This window comes from Lepidochelys kempii, chromosome 3 (assembly GCF_965140285.1).
Source record: "Lepidochelys kempii isolate rLepKem1 chromosome 3, rLepKem1.hap1, whole genome shotgun sequence".
Lineage (NCBI taxonomy): Eukaryota > Metazoa > Chordata > Testudines > Cheloniidae > Lepidochelys > Lepidochelys kempii.
In genome coordinates, this window is record NC_136382.1 from 158,286,515 (window position 1) to 158,310,890 (window position 24,376).

Sequence of the window (24,376 nt, forward strand, 5' to 3'; positions counted from 1 at the left end):
CAATGTCATGCAAATAACACCACTCCTCGTAAGGAGAATTACCCTGTACCCTTTGGGGGATACTACTCCTCCTTTGCAAACACCTATATGACAAATGGGTGCAACCAACCCTTCCCGGCCTTAATAGGCCTTCACTGGGTGTGTGGGACCAGAGCTTATACCGCACTACCAGCTAATTGGTCAGGAATCTGTTATCCCGCGTGACTCTTCCCACAATTCCGAGTGCTAGGAACCTTCCCTCGAGAACACCTCTGCAATTTCAGGCGAAAAAGAAGGGACTTAGATGCCCAATGGTATGTAAATAACATAAGCCCCTTAACCTGGGAAGAGGCCATTGGCGGTTCCTTAATACCACTGGGGGAGTAATACATCGTGCAAAAAGGCTCCTAAGGTTACAAGCAGTAGTTGAAATAATGGCAAATGAAACCAGAGAAAGTTTAAGAGCCCTGGCCAAAGAAACAGGGGCAATCCGACAGATGGCCCTCCAAAACCGTCAGGCATTGGACATAGTGCTGGCGGCAAAAGGAGGGACTTGTGCTCTCATTGGAGAAGACTGCTGTGTGTATATACCAGACAACACCAATGAGGTAACAGATCGTCCTAGCCACTTAGAACAAATCGCATATCTTCCCCACAAAGTTCTTTATGGAAGTGGCTAAGTAACCTTTTCAATTTCTCTGGCATAGGAAACTGGTTGTTTCAGGGAGCCCTAACTCTCCTGTTTGGAATCCTAATAATTTTTGTATGTTTTCAGTTACTTTTCTGTTGTATCCAAAATTGTGTCAGGCATGCTACACAGATAGCTGCCCCAAACCAGAGTGCTAATTTGATGATTTTAAATATCACTTATGAACAAAGAGATAAAGAATGATTGATATGTGGAACCCAGTCATTGTTGGTCACTGCGTAGCTTGACCAAAAGGAGGGATTGTGAAAGTAGAATGAATTTAATGAATTATAATTTCAATATAAGAAACGCTATTTGAAGGGTTTGTTGAAATATAGTTGTCATGAAGAGAAACATTGAGTGTGAGACAATAGGTCCTCAAACTAATTAACTTAGAGCTCCTACTGAGCTAGGAGACTGGTAAACATTAGTATGCAAATAAGATATGTATGCATATTTGTCAGTTTCTGCTTTCTTTTGTCTCTTATGTTAAATTGGCTTTGGCTTAGCTGTATAAATAAGTTATATCTTGAGCCTCAGAGAGGGGCTCACATCTGGGTGCATTAGCAAAGTGCTTTGCTAATAAACAGAGTGGTCTAACAAATTATGTGAGTCCTGAATCTGACTTTGACAGTATGAAGAGCAATGCACCCAAAATTAATTTTTAAACCCAGTAAAAATGTGATGTAAACTGTGTGCTTGTCAAACCTGTAGGCTCAGAAGTGACTAGTAAAGAAGCCTCCCACCTGACTACTCAAGTGTTACCTACTGTCTTATACATTTAGAGCACACTACCTCCTAAATCATTGCTTATGTGTAACTGTCTCCCTTAAAAAAAGTCAAATGACAAAGAATATCTGTTTGATGGGGGCAATAAGGCAGGGAATTCAATTCCATGCTTGTGAAAGACTTCACAGACTGGGATCATGTCCACATTACAGGCACTAAAGTAGTATAGCTATGGCCACAGAACTAAGCTACTGTAGTCCTGTAGTGCAGACAGAGACTACAGCAACAGAAGAGATTTTTCTGTCACTGTAGAAGCTCCACCTCTCCAAGTGATAGTAGCATTCTGTCAACCTAGCTCCATCTACACCAGATATTAGGACTGCACAGCTATAGAGCTCGGGGTGTGGATTCTTCACACCCCTGAGCACAGTAACTATGTCACCGTAATTTTTAAATGTAGACCAGACCTGTGTCTACATTACAGTTTTTTTCCAAATTTACCATCATTGCAGCCACTGTTATCTAATCCAAACAAGAAGAGACTAGGGATGCTGGAAACTAATCTATGATAGGTTTCAGAGTAACAGCCGTGTTAGTCTGTATTCACAAAAAGAAAAGGAGTACTTGTGGCACCTTAGAGACTAACCGATTTATTTGAGCAGAAGCTTTCGTGAGCTACAGCTCACTTCTGAAGTGAGCTGTAGCTCACGAAAGCTTCTGCTCAAATAAATCGGTTAGTCTCTAAGGTGCCACAAGTACTCCTTTTCTTTAATCTATGATAGTCTCCCCAATGGCAACCAGTATTGGAACTCCACTAGTGGTAGCAGCAGTAGTTATTTTGGAGAAAAACGCTAACTGAGACAATGCACAAGCAGTAGTTTAATCAATAAACTCCTTGTGTGACCATGAATTAAGTGTAGCCGGCTACAATCTGGAAATAAATAATACCAAGCTCTTACAGAGTGCTTTACATTAAGATTATTTCTACTTCTCCTTGTATATCTGATTCCATGTCCACCCTTCCATATTACACTAGTGGCAGTTTCATTTACAGCCTACAGCCAAGTTCTGCACACCTACACCCTCCCCCCTACACCCCACATAGCAGAACACCCTGCCCTCCTTAGTTCTCGTTAACTGGCTTTCTTGTGTCCAGACTCATCCAAATCTCAACTGAGCAAGGAACACAAGAAACAGTAACACTTAAGGGAGGATGGCCATTTCCTCTTCAAGAAAGGAATCAAATCAGTCAATAAAAAGAACAGGATTCTATATAATAGACTAAAACCCCCAACAAGGTTTGTTTAAAGAACTGACTGGTTTTAGAGCCAACGAGTTCTATTTTAGGAGTCATGGTATATTTGCAGGATGGCCCTGACGTACAATTTAATTAACCTACAGAACATTTTTAACATCCTTGCACAAATTTACCAGTGACATTTAAAACTGAAGCAACATCAAATACAGCTAGAACTCATTCTCCTTCCACAAAATTTCAAGATTAGTGCTCATTTTGACTAGTACAGGCTGGCTAGGAAGCCTGCACAAGCAGTTTTCCCCATACATGGCTTGAAACACAATATAGGGGTTAAAAAAAAAGTCTGATGCTGGCTTTGGACACTGAGTGAGTGTGCAGTCTACTTTATTTTAGGCACAGATACATCAGTGCAAAATGAATGTTCTAGACTGACAGTTTTATTTACTTCATTCGGATTAGGTCAGACATTGTCTGGGGTCATGCAAAAACAGAGTCATGGTCGAAGTGCCCGGAATAGATTAAACCTCTTTCTACCCTGGTCAGGGATCTAGAAATAATTCACTTGCATCAATTAAGATACTAATGCGAGACTGCATTCACTTCATTATAGGCCACTTACTGCACTCAGTACCTCCTGACACACTGCACGTACCCTCCTGACACACTGCACGTACCCTGCTAATACAAGTTCTACAGCCCAAACTCTGCTCTCAGTTCCACTGGGACAAATCTGGTGTAACTCATTTGATTTCAGTAGGTGTGTAAGTCAGCACAGAATTTGGCCCATGCATCACAAACATTTGTTTCCCCAAGTTCAAAGTTTCACACTGGGAAGACACATGAATAGTTTTGTGCTTCTATTGTTCTAATCAAGATTTTAAAATAGACTATTCTGCAAAGATAAAGTTTGAAGCTATTCTCAGTTTCTCCAGGAATCCATAAAACAAGTTGTATGAATCTCACACATCAGTTGGGCCCTGCAGCAGCAGCAGCTTCCCCAGGCAAGAAGATAGGAGGCTATCACAAGCAATCTATTCCCCTTCCCTTCTAAAAGGTAGGAGCCCTGCACCTGAAATCTGGACCAGTCATGCCTCACAAGCTTTGATTCCTTCCATTAAGGAGGACGGACCTCACTTTCCAACTGGCCTCATATACTGTAATTGTATGTTTACCAACAAAACCATTTGTACCATTTCGTGTTTCAACAGCCAGAACTTCACCACACATTTTAGGAACTTCACCACCACCAAGAAAGCAGTCCTAACCCAATAACGAAATAGCAATTCTGCTGAGAACAGGACAAAGGCTGTGTGTCACAGCACTCTATTGCATAGCGGGGCCAATAATTTAATTTCTCAAGCAATCAGTCTGTCCCTATAAGTCTTAGGGAGCACTATTGTGTATCAACTGCCTATTCCCCTACCCAGTAACTATAATTTCTAGCTACACTGAAGTGGTGTGTGGGCACTGGAAAGGTTTATCACTTTAAACAGGCACTTCCAATTTAAAAAAAAACAAAGAAAAAAAACATTCTGGTCTGAAAGTCTTTCTATCTAGGTAGTTATATGGCTGTCACCGTAGTATCTAGGCACCTATTACTGTTGTAGAGAGCACCAAAGATTAGGGGGAAAAAACAGCATATTTTTCCTATTTCTTCAGTTCGCTGAAATATATATAGTCTGATTCACTTTCCACTGTATAGGAAGCTAAGGCTTCAATTTTACAAACTCATATGTGTAACTTTACTCAATGAGTTAAATGGGACTACTCACATGATTAAAGTTACTCACATGTGTTTGCAAGACAGTCTCATCAGTTTCCCCTGTTTTTGTGGCTCTTTCATGCAGCTACAGGGAAGGGAATACGTTAAAAAATTGGAAAGTACAACTGCAAAACCACATAGATTTGAAGGGGGACCCAGGAGTAGCATCTGAAACTATCACATTTTCTGACACTGACCAGATTTCAAGTTATGTCCCTTCAGTAACATTTAAGGCAAAGTTATACAAAAATGAAGATTTTATTCTGCATTTGTCAGTTATGCATCCTAGAATTTAAGAGAACAAAGGCTTCAGACACCATAATTTACAGCCAAAAATAGTGATTTTTTATAAACCACTGCTGATTGAAATTGTTCCATAATGTCTCAATTAATTTTTGTTTCAAATGAAAGACAGTTTCAAGAGAAAGATCTGCTTACTGAGCCCAGGAGCTACATTTCAAATAAAGCTAAGAGCACAAACCTCTCATATAAAAATTGCTTAACAATCCCTTGCAAATTAGTTCTATCCAGCCACAAAAATCTCTTTACCAACTACTTAGGGTCTATCAAAGTTCAGTTCCCTATCTTCAGCAAACACAGAAACTTGCATATCTACAGAGTACTAAACTCCAAACATGTAGCAAAGAGCTCAGAAGGGCCATTCAAACCCCAAGTTGTGGGATACAGCTTATAACCAAGGGATTTTTCCTTAATTAGCTGGTAATTCATGTTTTGGGGGCTGTGTATTATACTATAAGAAGCTCTCTTTTGGTGGGAGTTTTAACTTTGTCAAAGCACCCAGTACTGGATGGGGATTATAAACTAATACATTATACGCACACTTCAGAAGCAAGCCTGGAGTCCTTCAGACCCAAGAAATAAATACCCTGTAACATGAGACAATTTATAGATTGCTGAGAAAATAGGAGCTTTTCCTCTGTGAAGTGATTAATGATAATACATCTCTGAATGTACAGTAATAACCCACCCACAGAGCAAAAAATTAACCACAGAACAGGTCAATTTGCTAGCCATTTCACCAATGGTACTATAAAAGGAAGCCTCTGATTGGTTGAAGGCTCTGACTACCAGGTATCAGGTGTAACTATGCAGGTTGGAGTTCTGTAACTTATGAAGAGCAGTTATACGTCATGTGCAGCTGCACCAGGCACCTAGATTTACCAGATGTAGGAAGATACTTAGTTTTTGATCTTGTGCCTACACCCCTCAGACATACAAGATAGAGCCACACATCTTATCATACGTTACTAATTTATATAGTCATCTGCCCTACATACACATACTGCGTGGGACTCATAGGAGTGCACACATTCTCTGCCCATGTGGTGAAGATAATCCTATCATGATTCTGAACAGAAGGTCAGCTACCCCAGCCTCTCACCATCGATCCAAGAGGTACATATATCTAACCAGACTTGCCCCATAAGCTAGGATTAAGTTCAAATTTAGCCTCTTATAATTCATACAAGATCTGCTGCCTATTTATAGGCCCGTTAGCAAACTGGAGTCCTAGCTCCTACAATAAATGTACAGTTCTGTTTTTGCTACAAGTTCTCTTTATTACCATAAGCATAGGATACAGGGCTATGTCAAAAGGAAGCCTTAAGGGTCCTGCATGTCAAATAAGTCACAGTTTTAATGCCCAACTAAATACTCAAATTTCATCTTTTTAGAGGGGGAAATCTGGTCTACTGGAACCAGAAATTCCTGTGTGCCAATTCCAGCTCTGATATTTACCTTGGACAAGTTAGTTAACCTCTCTGTCTTAGTTTCCCTGTTCATTTATACGAATATAATCACAGGGGTGTCTTGAGCATTAGCGTGCACAAAACACTTGGAAGACAGAGAGCTTCAGTGCTATGTATTAATACCAAAATAGTTTACATATTGCTGTAAAACCGCTATAGTGGCCAGGGGAGAACTCCCCAACGGCAGGCATTGCAGGCCTCTTCACAAGCTCCAGTGCAACAGTTAGGTCTACAGCAGGTAGGGCTACAGGACTTCTGGTCAGTGTCACTGCTCATGGGTAGCCTAGGATGGACTGCTCTAATTTAGAATAATTCCAGGGCTGTTTACTTTACACCAGGAATTATTTTGGCCCCAGGAGCAGCCCAGAATACAAAGGCTGCCAAAATGGCAAAAAGATACATTTGTGTTCCAATGCCTCTTTCCTCTGAGCCGCAAGTTGTATGCTGCACCTCCAAGAAACATAGCACAGAATCTCACTGCTCATTTGCCAAGACTGAAAAACTCCTGTCTTGGAATTCTAAAATATTCAAAAAGGTTGAGTTTATAATTGTGCCTCCTCCCTTCTATGCACCCGCAATCAATATAAGCTTTGCCCATATGCATAAAACATATGATTAATTCAGATGACTGTCTCTTGTGGAGAGTCTATTTCCAGAGAGTGCCTTAAAAACAAAAAAGAAATTCTCATTTTGCTCTTAGTTTTCTCTCACCACAGTTTCTCTTCCACCCTTCTCACAGCCCTGATCCTTATGTACATGTACTCATGTCACAAAAAGAAAAGGAGTACTTGTGGCACCTTAGAGACTAACAAATTTGAGTATAAGCTTTCGTGAGCTACAGCTCGCTTCATCAGATGCATCCAATGAAGTGAACTGTAGCTCATGAAAGCTTATGCTCAAATACATTTGTTAGTCTCTAAGGTGCCACAAGTCCTCCTTTTCTTTTTGTGGATACAGACTAAGACGGCTGCTACTCTGAAACCTGTCTTATGTCACAGTGTGCTGGGATTTGCCACAATGAAGACAACAGAAGCTGTATGGAAGTTACAAATACTGGATGAGAGGTTATTAGAGCATGCCAGAGCCACAGGTAGGAGACCCAGGTAAGAGATGGGAGATGACGACACAGCTGAAGCGATCCAAATACAGCAGTGAGACTGAATAAATTAAGCCCTAAATTGGGCATAGAAAATGGAGTAACAGCAGGGGCAAAGGAAGGGCAGGGAGAGACATGAACACAGGAAGAACTCTATGTTGACTGTACATCAGCATCATCCTTTAGCACCACAAAACAGCCCTATGACTGTCTCAAGTGCATGCAGACTATACACATTGTGTCTGCATGTACTGAATCTGTATGCTCTAAGGGTGATGTGCAGACCTTTATTTTTATGTTTCAACGGTTATATTCTAGGGTGGCTAGCTTAAGTTGTTGGATCTCCACACTTTCTCAGAGGTGGTAGTTACTTATAAACTCTGATTCGGTTAGGTAAACAATTAAAAAAAACCCAAAATTTAAGTTTATAACATTTCTAAACAAGAAGTTCTGTAATCATAAAACACAACAGTTCTTCAGAGCATCTGTTTTCTATGTTCTGTAAAGTGCCTTGCACATTTGAGGTGCTCTATAAATAATTTAAATATCTTTCTCACGCAGACCAACATGCATCTGTTCACTGATTATCCCTCAATTAAAAAACAAAAGCATTAAAAAAGGGGGGGCGGGTGACACATGGTTATGGGCAGAGAGGGCAAAACTGCATGCCATGTCACGTCTTAACTTGGCTCAAGACAAAGTCAATTTGTCTAAATGCAATCTGCTAGAGTTTCATATCATTTACAAAGTAGAGGTTTATCTACACTTAAAATGCCACAGAAGCACAGCTGCGCTGCCACAGTGCCTACGCCAACAGGAGTTCTTCCATTGGCATAGGTAATCCACCTCCCTGAGAGGTAGCAGGTAGGTTGACAGAAGAATTCTACACTAACACAACAGGTCATGAAGACACACTGGACCACAGCCATCCTTGGTGCCACTTTACTGAAGTCAGAGTGACACCCACAATGAACTTGACCCAATAGCTACTAACAAATTTTGTGTGAACTACCAGCTAGGTAATTCTGGGGAAACTACAATGCAGTGATCCAACTATTCTCCCTCAGTCACTTTCTACAAATCCTCAACAAGAGTTAACACCAAGAAGAAAAAGCACACAATCTGATAGACATAATAAGAAATATGCAGTGTTGTTCTAGCCACCTTAGTCCCAGGATATTCAAGAGACAAGGTGGGTGAGGTAATATATTTTATTGGACCAATTTCTGTTGGCTTGTCTCTCTCACCAACAGAAGTTGGTCCAATAAAAGATAAGAAATAACAGACTGCCACCTGCCTTTTGGAGGGCTATTTTGAAGGACTGCAAGCCCCCAAAAAATTCTCCTCATTTTGCACACATTCAAACTTGGCTATTTTTAGTCTGCTTTTAAATACTGCAAATGAAACACTCCCTACTGCATTGCATAGCACAGAGTAGCTGGAAGTCTTATTGTATATACATACAGTTCTTCTTAGTAGTAACAAAACAAAGTGACTAGCGGTCAAAGGGTAAACAAAGAACTCTCCTTCTCTTTTGACCTTTTCTAGTCCTTATCACACTATTTTAACAAAGCAGAAACTGCTTGCCACTTGCCCTTTGTGCTATAGCCCTGAAGGTCACCCATTTTTCTCCTGCATATCTGAGGACAATGTACTATGAAATACTACAATCAGGTTTTATCTGAGCTTTCAAGGTTACAAAATCACTGCTAGTAAACACAAAGTGTAAAAGAAACAGCATCTGTGACATATAAAAGAAATTTGAGTTGTTTGCTCTGATAGTAATTAAAAATCACACAGTGGTAACTATATCAGTTTCAGTTAAACTGTTCCATCAATCTTCTCAGAAACAGCAGCAGTCAAAGAACCTGCTATATCAAGGACAAATCAAGAAACACCACTGAATTTTGTTTCTACTGAGACAAATACCACTTTGTCATCAACTTTTTCATCTCAGGATGTTTCTAGTCTACCTGATAATTCTTTTATCCTGCAGTCAATGATACTCAAGCACCATGCCATACCGAAGTAATAATTTTGGGTTCTTGGATTCAATACTTAAAACCTAATCCAATGCTCACTGCTGGGCACTGTAAAATACTGAAGAACTGCATCCCAGCAAAGTTAAAGAACCCAAGAGTACAAAACACTTTCCATAAGGCTGCTACTGAAAGGCAGAAGACTTAAGGTACTGTATAACACATATTTTAAGGACAATCAGAGACTATCAAGTAAAAATCATTTAAAAAACTCAACTGTATTTGTTACAACAGGCTACACCGAAAACTTAAGTCGATCCAGCTATGTCACCCAAGGATGCAAAAAATCCATACCCGAGAGTGGCATAGTTAAGCCAACCTAAATGCTGGTGTAGACAGTGCTAGACATGGCACCTAAGGGAAGTGGATTAACAATAGTGACAGGAGAACCCCTCCCACCACTGTAGTGAGTGTCTGCATTTCAGTGTAACAGCAGCTGTCACCATGGCATTTTAAGTGTATACACAGCCTCAGCAGCATAGATTTCAGCAGTTTAGAATAGACTGTCAATAACTATTGTGAATATAGCTAGCACTTCAATCCATTTATCCGAATGTTTATAGTTCAAGTAAACCCTGCGCAAACAAAATCAGTCTAAATCAGAGGTGGGCAAACTACGGTCGGGCCCTCCTGCCCAGCCCTTGAGCTCCCAGCCCCTGGGCACATGGCTGGCTCCGGCCAGGCAGCTGCGAGCTCCTGCTGCTCTGAGCAGCATGGTAAGGGGGCTAGGAGCGGGGTGGTTGGATAAGGGGCAGAGGATCCCAGGGGGAAGTCAGGGGACAGTGAAGAGCGGGGGGGTTGGATAGGCATGAGTGTCCCGGGGGACCTCTCAGGGGTGTGGATAGGCGTCAGGTCAGTCAGGGGGCAGGGGAGGGGGGTGGAGGGGGGTCCCAGGGGTGGGTGGTCAGGGGACAAGGAGCAGGGGTTGTTGGATGGGTCAGAAGTTCTGAGGGGGGCAGTGAGAAGGTGGGAAGTGGGAGGGGGCGGATAGGGGACAGAGGCCAGGCTGTTTGGGGAGGCACAGACTTCCCTACCCGGCCCTCCATACAGTTTTGCAACCCTGATGTGGCCCTCAGGCCAAAAAGTTTGCTCACCCCTGGTCTACATCCAAATTAGTGACCTGACCACCACCTGTGTGTGCAAGCTCAAATGCTTGTTTCTTTCACCAACAGAAGTTGGTCAAATAAAAAGATATTACCTCACCCATCTTGTCTCTAATATTCTGGACGAACATGGATACAACAACAGTGCAAACAATCTATATCCAAAACGCCTTTGAAAAGGTTATCAGAAGAAATCAGTGTAGGTCTATTAATTCCTGCTTATTTTTGTTACACAAGATAACAGATCCCAAAGAAATGTAGATTCTTTGTATATGAAATAGGATTATTTTTCTTGAAAGTTTTATAAATACTGAATGGCCTACATTTTCATTCACATTTTGGTCTGAAGACACATTAAACCAACTAACAGACACCAATACAAAGTAATTTTTTTTTACAACTCTTTGCAACTTGTTTCACTGAATCATGCAAAGGAGGGATCAGTTTCTTCATCAAGTTACATCATGACCCTCAAATAGGCTGGTTTCTAAGGCTCCCTGTTACACTTATGCAGCAAGAGATGCACGTTCAAGTTTCTATAGTGGTGACAATGGTAATGTGCCAGAACATATACTATATGAAGTGAGATAGCAGATACTCCTCTTTCCCCAAAAAGATGATGTGAGGAATTAGGCTGAATATACAAGCTTCTTTTAATTGGACAACCATCTCCCACATAGAAAAAAAAAGCCATTTTTCACTAGGATCTTTACAATAAGATCACCCCCCAACCCTGCTGAACACATGCAACAGAAGTCAGCACCTCATAGATAGGGCCCCAAACCCAAAGGTTAACCTCAAACCGATCTAACAGTGTGTGTGTGTGTATAAGGAATGCATCATACAAAAAGCCCAACATTAAGCAAATTCTGAATTGTATTACACGTTAAGCAACACTATGCATTAAGGTCCAATATCCAAGTGTGGTCCTTTTTACCACTAGCAATCAGTCAAAAATGATAACTTTAAATACTGTTTATGGTTATAATTTCTCAGCCTCTACCTAATAAAGAGGCAAATGATATATATTGCTAATGCTGCACATTAACCCAGTTCTTTAATCATCACTCTTCTAAAATGAAGAGCTCTGAACTAATGTTGATTGGTGTTTGTTTTATTTTTCCAAGTCTCATTTCCATAAAGCCATATCAGAATCTGTTTGCTTCTACTTGGATACACACCCAATAGAAGAAAAAAGTTTAACCCTTAGATATCTTATTTCCATTACAAATCTGTAACGGACATATCACAGTTGCAGACTACCAGCCCCAGGGCCACTGGTACCACACTGGATAACCCCAGAAACAAGTCAAAATTGGCCAAGTGGCTACAACACAAAGGCTTCAGAACACCACTGGTGGCACTAGTCATACTTTATTATGGCCCCAGTAAGGTAAAGTTTCTTTCTACACTAAAATACAGTTCAGACAGCCATCAAGACTAAGAACAAGATCTTGTGTGTACTCAAAGAGCGTTGAAGTCAAGGAGATCTGAGGGTGCTCAGAACCAAGAACAGAGGTCAGCGATGTGTAGGATCAGGCCCCCAGAACACTCAAAGGTCAAACAGACCCCACACCAACTGAATTGTACAGGAGGCACAAAGGAAAAGGAGGAGGACTGGAAAGGGAGCAGAGCCGCTGCAAAGGGAAGAGAAAAAAAATCACGTGTGTCTGCGAAAGGGTACTCTGTGAATGTGGAGGAATTCAAGGTTTCCCACCATGACTGTTTGCGGCGCTAGAACATGTTCCCACTTACGTTCGATATAATTTGAAGACCCTCGGCTGTGGATGTACATTACTGGCTTTGGGTCCCGTCCCGTCCCGTCCCCCCTTTTCCTGGCGTCTGCTGTTTGCAGCCTCATGATGAGGCCACCTTTTCGGTCTTGATGGAGCTTTGCTGCCTTTACCCGCCCAGTGCTTAACTCGTTACCCTCACGGCCACGCACGCGAGATTTCCCCGCAGAGGCTCCCGCCTGCCTGGCAAAGCCCGGAGGTGCACTTGGCACAGAGCCGCCCCAAGCCCCGCAGCCACGTACCCGCCACCGCGGGCCCAGGACGCTGCGAAGCCGCGGCACGAAATGAAAAAGCCGATGGAACAAGGAGGCCCGGGGCGGGGAGCGGCCGCAGCAACGGGAGAGCGGCGTGAAGGGCGCGCCCAGGGCCGCCCGGAGGAGGGACGAGGGGGGTAACAGCCGCACGGCCCGGGCACCCCCACAGCGAAGGGCTGGGCACCCCTCCCCCCGCGGCTGCGGGGCAGAAGAGGCGGATGCCGAAGCTGAGCGGGGGGTGGGGCACAACTCCTCCCCCCCCTCCCCCAACCGCTCGCCCCGTGCGAGGAGACATCCCCCAAACAACCGCCCCGGAGGGACAGGGCGACGTCCGTTTACCTGCCCCCGCACAACGCCACGTCCGACTCCGCCGCGCGCGCCTGCCCATCCGCCCCATGCGGCGCGGGGCTTGTTTACCAACTTGGCGGCGCCAGGCCAGGCGCAGCCCCGCCCCCACCCCGCGCGCCCATTGGCTCCGCTGCAACCACCTCCCCGGCGCAGCGGCTTGGGGGGGAGCGCGAGGCGGCCCCCAGCCACGCCCAGCGGAGCGTGCTGGGCCCGTGCGCCCCGCGTTTCCGCCAATAGGGGGAAAGGGCGGGGGCAGCCCCAGCCAATGGGGAGGCGGTGCTGGGTGAATCCCCGCTCTGCTGCGGGCCTCCCTGGCTGCTGGCAGGAGGCTGCAGGGCTGCCGCCTGGGTGGGCGGGGGCGGTCACCGCATGCAACTGCGAACTATTGGCGCCTGCAGCCCACCCCCACGTTCCCCAAACCCTCTGCACGGCCGGGAGCTGCTGCCGCGTGTGCAGGGCTCGCTCTCTGACCGCGTCCCGCCCCTGCCACAGTTGTGGGGCCGGACAGGGGGAGCCGGGGACTTTGCTGCGAGCCAGTGCTTCTCCCGCTCCGCCCCCCGGGCTCTGCATTTCCGGCTACGTGTGTAGGCGAGGCGATCCCCCACCACCAGCAGTAACGCCCGGGCAGCTCCCTCCTCGACCCCCCCGCTGGTAGCAAGCGCTCTAGTCTAGCCCCGCTGCTGGTGTTTTTACCCCCCTGAGCAGCAGGTCGAGAGGACAGGGTGCTGGTCAGCCTGTCCCTGGGACATGCTGAAATGTAGACAGAGCCTATGGATGGATTGAAACGGGGGGAAATTCTGTTATTCTAGATCAGTGCAGCGAGGGTGAGAGAGCAAAGTGGTAAAAAGACAGGTGTCACTAGGGAAAGTAGGGATGGAGCTCGCTGCACACCTGCTGAATAATGCTTATACATCTTCCCAGTGTAGACCAGGCCTAGCTTATACCTGTGTTCATCTTACACGTTCATATAGTGCCTGTGGTAATATCATGAGGTACAAACAGCTGAGATTCGCATGTACAATTGGTCTACTCTTGGGAGAGGGGAAAAAGACTGAGGAGTGAATAGGGGAGGGGGGGTAAAAATCAGCAGAATGGCGGTGATAGGGGGATGTCAGTGCATGTGGATGACATTGAGGCAAGATATACCAAGGAGTAACTGGGACTGGAGAAGAAATGGCAATGTTAGGGATGTCACTACAGTGGGCATAAAGTGGGGATGTCCACCTACTCTATATGGATGGGGAGTGTAACTATCGGCCAGGGAGACATGGATGTAAATGAATTGCTCTGCCTGTCTTGTTTTGAGAGCGTTACTTTGTTAATCTAGGACAGACTAAGGTAATTCTTTTGGCAAAACTGTCAGAAAGGAAAGGAAGAGCATGGAATTGCAACATTTCTGCTATATACATGACATGGGCCTGGAGGCTAACAGTTTATTAAACAAACCGGCAGACATGAGACATGCCAACTAACAGATGAATTTCAACAGAGAAGCTGTAAAAGGAGCAATATACCAACCATTGTCCAAGCAAGCACCAAGCTATAGGAGGAATATCATTTTGTGGTGCTATCTGTACCAGGAAGATTGCTATTGACTGCATTACTGTAAATAGCAATTTTTTAAAAGTCAACTTTTAAAATATAAAATCATTACCATTGTCAAGGTGTGTGGATATATATTGCAAATAGAATCACACACACACACAAAATATTTCCAAAGCACTGGCTCCAGTAACTGGTGTTTCAAAGTTGCTGGGGGGCGGGAGGGGTGTTAATAAAAATAAATAAATACTTTCTTCATAGTCTGGTTGGCAGCAAACATTGCTTAGCATTTTAATTAATTTAAATCACTTTAAATAGGTTTATTTTTTAAAAGATGTTTTTAATTTAAATTAAATCATTTTAAATATTTAAATTTTAAAATCTGTTACTTTAAAAATAACTGGTTTTTATCCAACATTTGTCAGCAACTTTATGTGACCAGATTTTCAAATGCAATTGCATAAAGATAAGCCCCTAAATTTACATATCAGTACTTGAATTTAAATCAGTGGGAGATGCAGTGCTCAGCACCTCTGTAAATTACTTCATCCACATGTAGGCAGCTATTTAACTTTAGGCATCCATATTAGAAAATGTTGGCGTTAGTTTCTCTAGCCCAGATCTTCAAAGGTAGTTTGGTGCCTAGCTCCCATTGATCTCAATGGGAGCTGAGTACCTAAATAGCTTTGAGGCTCCTGGCCTCAGTCTCCCTATCTTTAAAATAGGGATTATATTTATAAATCTACTTGGCACTGGTGGTATGAGGATTAACTGGATAATCTTTGGAACATGTAAAGCATTTTAGAAGGGTTGCATATTGTCTCTGAGTTTATTAAGAATAAATCAGTTTGTATATCCAGTTAATCCATGCTCAGACTGCCAGTTATATTGGTGTGCTTTGTCCACTAGGAACTGAACAGAGACCTATAAAACATTTAACTCATCGTGTGCATGGGGTAACAAGTTTCAGCCAGTGCCAGGGGGGGCTGGATTTGAACTACACCATAGAGGATAGACTACCCTATGTACAGACTGTATCTAAAATTGGATGGGCTATTACCAGCAGGAGAGTGAGTTTGGGGGGGGGGGGGGCGGAGGGTGAGAAAATCTGGATTTGTGCTGGACATGGCCCAACTTGATGATCACTTTAGATGAGCTATTACCAGCAGGACAGTGGGGTGGGAGGAGGTATTGTTTCATGATCTCTGTGTGTATATAATGTCTGCTGCAGTTTCCACAGTATGCATCCGATGAAGTGAGCTGTAGCTCACGAAAGCTCATGCTCAAATAAATTGGTTAGTCTCTAAGGTGCCACAAGTACTCCTTTTCTTTTTGCGAATACAGACTAACACGGCTGTTACTCTGAAATCTAAAATAGTTGTGGCTCTGAAACTGAGTAGACAAACATGACATCTTCAACCAGATGGATCAACACCGGATCCCCTTTGTATTAGGTGTTGTACAGATTTATAGTTTTATATGATCCCTGTCCTGAAGAGCTTTCTGTCTGAAGATTTCTAACCTTTTTTTATTGTCAATACTCACATCTCTTGTTTAAGATTAATTCCACAATATTTTCTGTATCAGAAATATTTTCTTTACTCTCACCTAGAATAAATCTATTTCAGATTTCTTCCTTTAAATGGCTATTTATCTTAATTTAGCCTACTGTTATACTGAATTTGGGTGCCAGTTCTATGAAAAGGAGACATCTCCCTTTGTCGGAAAGGTTGCCTACCCTATGTCATCCGAGTTCCCCCTGAAGAATCTTTCTTACTTATTGTGCAAGGCACAGAGAATACCTCCTGATTTTGTGATGCCCTGTGAGTTTCTGGCCCAGCGACTGTTCCACTGTGGATAAATACTTAAATAGTACTCCTGGAGGAATTCTGTGCCAAAAAGTTAAAAATTCTGCCCACAGTATTTTAAAAATCTGCATATTTTATTTGTCAAAACAACAACACAACACCAGTTTCAATTATTTTGGTAAATACCTGTCAGCAAGTATGTCTTTAACAATACAGACAACCAAAAAGATTCAGGAAATGTTTTTTGACAAATAGATTCCTTACTAGGCATATTAATACAGAACTTTGAGTCATAATTCATTTTTTAACTACAATACAGAAATGTATTTCCCACACCCCTCAGAAGCAGTGCAAAGGCTTGGGCAAGGAGTCTTGGGTAATACAGGAGCTGAGGAAGAAGGAAGTCATTGCTGGGAAGGAACCTGGGAGTGAATCTGAAGGGTTGTTAGGTGTGGGTGGTAAAAGTATGGAACAGTGGGGGTTTTTTTGGTTGGGGGGGGGAGGAGTGCAAGTAGGGCAGTACCCTCCAGCATGCACTACCGGCAAAAGATTTTTACTGGGTACTGGGGGTACCGGAAAGACTTGGGGCTAGCCCCTCCCCACCTCCATAAAGGAACATATCATGGCTAGGGAGGGCATTCATTCTTTATATGATTTTAACAGCACAAAGGTTTTGTTTAAGTTTGTTAGTATACGTATTGCGTTGTTAAGATGGTCAGGAGTCCTCAAGAGTGGGGTAGGGTGTGTGTTTAAAAAGTGTTTTTGATTCTGTTTCTCCCCATTGGTCTGAATTATCCATGTCATTCATACTGCGTCACATCAAGTCCAGATCATTAGAGGAATGCCTCTGCTTGCACTGACCAGAGGATGTTTGGATTCTGATAGCAGTCCAGTTCTGCAGCCTGATGGGAATCAGGTGTTGTCCCCAGTGTACACAGAACTCTTCTTTGCAGCCAAACTAGTCTAACATGCATTTTGTTAACTGGAACTAGAGCAGCAAAACATAGGAAACAAATGCCTCATTTTCCAGCTTCGTAGGTGAGAGAACTGTAAGTGAAGATTATAATGCCAGACACTGATGGACTTAAACCAGCTGCCTCAGGAATCTGCCAGGAACTTTGCTGAAAATATGTTCCTCATCTTAACAATGGACCCAAGACTTATCACACATCTGCCCACCTTTATTCGAATGAAGCTCCTGATCTGACAGCTCAGGCATTGTCAGTTTCATCCAGAAAAATTTACTAATTTGGAACCTAATCCTGTAAACCTTTAATCATTTGATCAATCCTAGTGAAGACAACAGGACTATTTACATGACTGTGGACCACTTTTGTGGTAAGAGTTTCAGGAGTCTGTTCTGTTCCTCTAAAGGAAGTTGAATCTCCCATTGCAATGCAATGTTTGGGTACCCTACGATAATGCAGTTTAGGATACAGTTCTACTTAAAATTTGTCTTTTAATAAGTCATACATGTGCTGAAATGGCTCCTCACCCAACTCCCATATTCCGTATAAACAGAGTGAAATACTACATATTTTAGGGGAAAGTGAGTAGTTAAGCATGTTGATATCTGTATATACAAACACCCATTTCATCAAAGTACTGGGAAATATAGTCAAACTTAATTTTCTATGGAATTTGAAGAAAGTTTAATAGCCCCAATTGTTTTCTGTATTAATCAGTGTGTGCCTGAAAAAATTACATGCCTTCTAAGAGAAAAGCATCAGTCCACACTTACTGAAAAAAAAAATTCCTTCCAACTGGTGTTCAGAAGAGTGCTACAAGACACATACATACATAATCTAATGAGCAGAGGGCAGAGAGGATACCCTCCCATATTATGACCAGCAAAAAAAAAAATAAAAACAACAAAATCTCAAAGCAGCAGAGGTTCACAGATTTGCATACCTAAAAACCTGTGTTATGCTTTAAACCACCTCAGCACATGCCAGGTTTATGAACATTAAAAAGTTAACTGCAAAGGAACACTGAAGCCCTTTAACCTGATTGTGTGCCAGCCAGTATGCCCTCACTGACTAAAGGTGCAGTGACACCTGAACAGCTAAAAATCAATCTTGTCCTTTTAGGCTAAACAGAGTCATGTAACTGGCTCCATCCCTGTTGTTACATAACAGATGACAAAACTCCAGTGGGGCATGGTGCTGGCACATAGGGTCTCAGACATGTGGTGTGATTTTTCAGAATCTCTTTTGGGAAGAGTCATGTATGTGAAATAGCTAGTACTTATGATTATGCTATTTCTATGTATGTGTATTCATCTTGGTATCTGAAGTTATGAATATTAGCTGTGTTTACTCAGTTTGCTCCTGTGGTAATGCCCACAAGGTATTTAGCCAGCACATGAAGGGACAAGTCAAATTGAATGGCCCACTCAGGAACACTTAGCTCACAATGGACCCTGGAAGACACCTGTCTACACCTAATGGACTTTTTGTGAACATTCTAACTAGAATATGGGTGGAGGCGATGGACATATAACTTGCCCATGTGACTCCAAACACCATCTTTCACAGTGAGAACAGATTTTCCTTCTACTTGGCAGAAGCGAAAAGACCCTGTCCTGGAAACATCTCCATTTTGCCTCTTTCCTGCTCCGGCCTCTGGACTATGAACATATACTAATGGGAGCATTCTAACCAAGGGACTGTGGACTTTAAGGTAATCTGGAGCCTTCATATTTCCTTGCAGATGGATTTATGAGTTGGATATGGTACAGAAACTGTTCTAGCCTCATTGATTGTCCATTGCAAGGGAGAAATCTGCAAAGATTTGAGGTCTGCTGACTTTCTCAAATGAGTCAGCAGGCTTTGATACCTGTGGTATAAGCAACATAGCCCTTGCTTGAGTGGTTTTGTTCTTTCCTCTCCAAATGTCAAAACCTGTTCCCATTGAACTTAATAGCAAAACTCCTTTTGAACTCAATGGGAACAGGATTTGGCCCCAAGAGATCAGAGAACGTGATTTTGATCAATTGCTTATCTGTCCATAGACAGTTCTCAGGCACGTTCTGCCAGGCTGATTTTGATTGCCCCTCCTGTATGTCATGTTGAGGAAAACAATTTGGGCTGTAGTTATATCAAGATGTATAAGGCACACACAGTTCTATGTCTCTTTTCCATCAAATCCAGATGGTGCAGCATCTTTGCTTTCCTAGTGCCTGGTGGAGAGCAATACTTAGATAAAGGTAAGCTGGCAGAAGCTTAGTTTGGACATTAGGGAGGCACTCAGTGTGTTAAGGGAAAGTTGAGCGATTGTCCTTCCTATCCTTCTTTCATTTAAAAGTTTTCAATTTGGGGTGCTGCTGGATCCTCAATGACACCTGGAAGTACAGGTGGCACCAGGGGCCCAAAGCATCATTTTACAACTGCATCTGTTCAACAGATGCAATTATAAAATTTTAGACAGGTAAGGGGGGTTATTGGAGGGGATAGCGAGAGTGTGGGGTCCCGGGCTGGGGAGGAGTCACATTAAGGGTCACGTGCCTCCTTGTGTCCCTCCTATGAGTGCAGTTCCAGCAAGAAATGATTTCTGCTTGCATCACTGGAGTGTGGGGGAAGCTGAGGAACAGTTAGGGAGTTTGGAAGCCTCCCCCATGCAGACCCTTAACCTCTGTCATTCAGTCAGACACATCTGCCCGTCTCCATGTGTCCCTGCACCCCCACTCATTCACTTTCTTCCCCCACCCCATGTGGCCCTGCACCCTCATTCAGCCACCCCTCCTCCTCTGTCCCTGCACTCCCACTCAGTCACCCCCTTCCCTGTCCCCATGTGGCCCTGCACCCCCACTCAGCCCCTTCTTCCCCCAGCCCCATGTGGCCCTACACCCCTACTTCCATTCAGCCCCTGCCCCAGTCTGTCCCCCCCACTAGCCCTTCCAAACCCCAGTTTGTGACCTCCCAGCAGCCTCATGTGCCCCACTCTGTCTGTCCCCTCCCCCCACATATCTCCTCACCTGGCTCTGCAGTCAGGGCGCTGTGAGGAATGCAGCCTTTTCTCCTCCCTATCCGCAGCTCACTGCTCCCACCCAGGAGCAGCTGCCTTCTGTTCTGGAACCACAGCAGTCCCTGGTAAATGACTGCAGAATGTCTTTTCTGAAGAGACAAACAAAATGCTGCGAAGGGACATGAATTCCACACATGCGCAGTGGCACAGAATTCCCCTAGTAGTAAAATAGGCATGTGGGGAGAGAGAGTGTATGTATGTATGTATGTAAGAAAATAACTCTGTAGTCCAGGGATTAGGATGGGAGGTGAGAGACCCTATGTCCTGTCTCCCTGCTCCAGTCACTCTTTCATTATTTATCCACAGTGGAACAGTTTCAACAGGAGCGACTGTGGGAGAATACATCAGAATATCCCATTGCTCAGTGGCCTTAGGGAAAATGGCATCCTGGTCAAACTTGTATTTTGATATCCCTGACCCCTGCTGCCTCCTCAAGCTCCCAACCCGCTGGCTGTTTTGTATGGGATCAAAACAGGTGCCCGTTGGAATTATTAATATTTGAAATTGAAATTTGAAATTATTAATATGGGAAATTGTAAATTCCTTTATTAAATCCAAAGCCAAATGGTACTTTTATGCAGTTACTCTAAAAATGCCTAAAAAAGTCTAACTAATAAGCAACTCACTACATCCAAACACTAACAAAACATTTATAAGCATTTTATCAAGATACTTATAAATCTGTGAACCACAAGGATGCTCAGACCCATATTAGTCTGCTCTAAAGTGGTCAGATATTAGCAGTGACCCCTTTAAGAGTTTACTTTTTATACCCTTTAACTAACAAGTGATGTAATTGCCAATTACTGACTTCAGCAACCAATCAGACAATTCACCCTTATTTCCTGTCTTAATCCAGATAAGGTTTACAACCTCCTTTCTTCCCAAGGCATTTACTCCCCTCCTTTTAGCTGTGCAACAGTTTCCCATTGCACCTGGGTTCACACAGGCTTTGCCACTGCTGTGTGGATTGGAAGGGCTGTGTTAGCTCATTTTAAGACAGATTCACTGTTTGATTTAAAACCATCTGTAGTCATCCCTGTTGGTCAGAGGCCTTCTTTATAGAAACTTCCCCTTATCCAGTTAGTTAATCTTTGAACCAGACATCCTCCCTACTTTATATCATCTGGCCTTATAATTTATTGTTTTCAAGGCCTTCCTTCTACTTGCTAGTCAGAACCTTTCTTTACAACACATATATATTTCCTTAACCAAACTTAAACTAACTTTAATTCTTTAATTTTATATTTATCCTACAGTGCCTAACTCATTCCCAAAGAACCGTCTTAGGCAGCTGGTTCCCATTCATGGAGTGCTAAGCAGAGGCAGGCTCCAGCCTGGATTTAGGTGCCTATCTCCAAGCTGGGGTGGGGCTTAGCACAGCACACACCAATGGTGTCAGTGTCTCCCACTGGCTAATTTAGGTGGCTCCCTACCCAACATGTCCGGGGGGGGGGGTGGGAGGGGAGTCAGAGGGAAATGAGGAAGGCTGGTGTCTGCCCTGTCATTTATGCCCTCATATGAGAGCAAAAGGAAGCACAGGGAGCTTGGATGGTCCCAACAGACACTGCTAGGTAAAAGAACTCCCCTGGCCTTGTGCATGAGATGCAAGCACATCAACAGTGGTATCCACATTGATGCATACTGAAGAACCACCATTGTGCCAAGTTACATACAAGCAAGGGGAAGTCTTACATTCTGGCTCTGTGTCAGGTTTGTTCAGAGGCTTGTTACCAATAACGAGGAAAAGGTGGACAATCCTACCAGATCCAGGTTCTTAGAAATTGGGGCTGGTTAGACCCCAGCTGCACTGGCTCTCAGTAGTTTACTACCCACTCCCAGAGATTCATTCTAAATTATTACCGCTGGAGGGTGAGAAGCACTGGGGATGCATTACTCCAATCTGAAAGTATTATTCATAAGATAATGTGTTTTCTTCTACATTGCTGAAGGTTGCTCTCTGTAAGCAGGCTGCCCCGATGGTGAACGTCTGGGTTTCTCTCATGATACTGGCAGCAGAGCCAGCTGAGAGGGGACAACTTCATGGAAATGAGCTTCTGTCCCTCTAACAGACTGAAATGCTGGAATGTTTAAATTTAAATGGACATGCTCTAGGTGCAAGTCACTAGTCTGTCAGGGGTTCACAGTTTGGGGAGAATTCAGCTCAGTACCAGTGATTGGCCCATTACCAGTAGCCAGTCCTTTGGGGGTGGACGATAGGCGATATCTGCACATTTGAGCTATACAAGGCCCCTTTACTGCTGTTTGGTAGCGGATGGTCCATTCCTGAGGTCAGTCAGGGAAGGCTGTTTAATTCAGCCATAGGGCTCTACACCTCCATGTTTGTATTTGTGCAGATAAATACCAATTAGTGTCAAATCTCTGGCTGAGCTCAGACACACATCAGCTAGCCAAAAAAGAGCTCAACAGCAAACTAAAGACACTGAAAAAGAATGACTGGCCCTGAGTTTAAGACACAAGCATAGGTTCTGCCACAGACTCACCCTGGGACCTTGAGCGAACCATTTAACTTATCAGATCTGTACAACAGGGCTGAGTGATAATCCTCTGCCTCACACTGCTGTTATGAAGCTTGATCCTTTGACAGCCTCGGATGAAAGTCAGTAGGGAAGTGCAAGCTATTAGTTTAACCGTAAAGCTCTCCCTAGTTGCTTTTCTGAAAAAGACTCTGCCCTCAGGGTCTGATTTTTGAGGAACTACCTGTAAATAGTGTAATTTCACCCTCCTTATGGATCCCAGACTTTTCCATAGAATCATATAATTGCAGGACTGGAAGGGACCATGACAGATCATCTTGGGTGTCTAGCCTCCAATGGCTCAAGGTGGGACAGGCCCAAGATACCACCTTGCACTCACTTCTCTCAAAAGACAGCCCATGGCTACACATTGCAAGCTGATTCATTTCTGCACTGTCCACACTACAAACCCACACATAGGGCTGCTTGAGATTAATCTACATAAAAGGTCAAATCTGCTTTCAAACGCTGGGCAGAGTAAGCCTCCCAGGAAAGGGACTCATTCATCATGGCATTGCTTTAGAGAAATCACAGGATGGTCATGGGGGAAATGGCAAAACTCCTGGAAATAGTTTAAAAAGTCAGGTGTCTTGGCATTGTTTCATGCCCTAAATAACCTTTATTTCCCCAGCCTTGTTTAAGTCCATTGAACTTTGCATGTGCGCTGGTAACAGTGGGCTAATCTAGATAAAGGAACTGTCACTTCAGAACTGACCTTTATAGGTCTTCAGCCTTTTTTTTTTTTTTTTAAAAACCTTGAATTCTTTCCAGACAGGGAAATGAATATCTCACTGGGAGTCCATTGCTCTAAGCCTTTGTGTGGCCAGAGCAGGGCTGCTGAGCACTCCTGCTCTGCGTTAGCTTCCTGTATGACCCAGAGTTTGACTTGGCAGCACTAAACATTCTCTGAAACTGACTGATATGTTCGCCATCTTATTCACCTACCTACCCACCCACCGGAATCACACAATGACAAATCATGGGGGGGATGGGAGTGGGGGTGTTTGTTTTTAAAAAGATCATACAATCCATGATTCTTAGTTACTAATTATTTTGGGTTCAATGTAGCCCAAAATGTCAATCTTCCAGGCACGCTGCAAAAGCCATATTTGATAGGGTTTTTGGAGAGGGCTGACGCATGCTTCCTAGCATGATGAAAGGCTGGAAATGACTCTCTGTGCGTAGCTGGCTGAGTTCCTGTTGGAAATTATATTAATTATTTCATTGTGCTGCTAATTTGATCTCAGGGCACCTTGAGCCTTGGAGAGATTTTTATTTAAATGTGAATAAAATAAATTCAGCACTAAAAGGTGGTATGGTACTTTCCTGACCCACAACCAAATACTGGCACGAATTACGGGGTGGCATAAGTGGCAAAAAATCCTCTTAACTCACAGTTATCTGGTGACTCCTGTGTGTGATTTACACCAATTTGATATTTTGTGGGCAACAAAATTAGACCCTTCTGTAAAGAAATGTAATTGCCCCTGACTTCATTGGGAGCTGCAGCAGGTCTGCGTTTAGCCTTGGAAGAGTTGTGGATGATGTGGGATATGTTAAAGGACATGACCTGATTCCCCTCTCACATGCATTGGTTTTACTCAAGGATGCTGGAACTAGAGGGGATTCTGGTGCTGTAGTACCC

At 43.5% G+C, this 24,376-nt stretch overlaps 1 protein-coding gene across 5 annotated transcripts in view; it reads right to left on the reverse strand.

Annotated features, from left to right (window-relative positions):
* Positions 1–12,900, reverse strand: part of COQ8A (coenzyme Q8A) — a 124,543-nt gene extending 111,643 nt beyond the window's left edge. For 4 of the 5 annotated variants that reach the window (XM_073338683.2, XM_073338682.2, XM_073338678.2 and 1 more), the window contains exon 1: positions 12,810–12,900. The gene's annotated coding sequence lies outside the window, so the exon portion shown is untranslated. Of the gene's footprint in view, positions 1–12,178; positions 12,634–12,809 lie in introns of those variants that run through there. The other variant, XM_073338677.2, reaches the window with a different exon arrangement.
* Between the last annotated feature and the right edge of the window lie 11,476 nt (positions 12,901–24,376).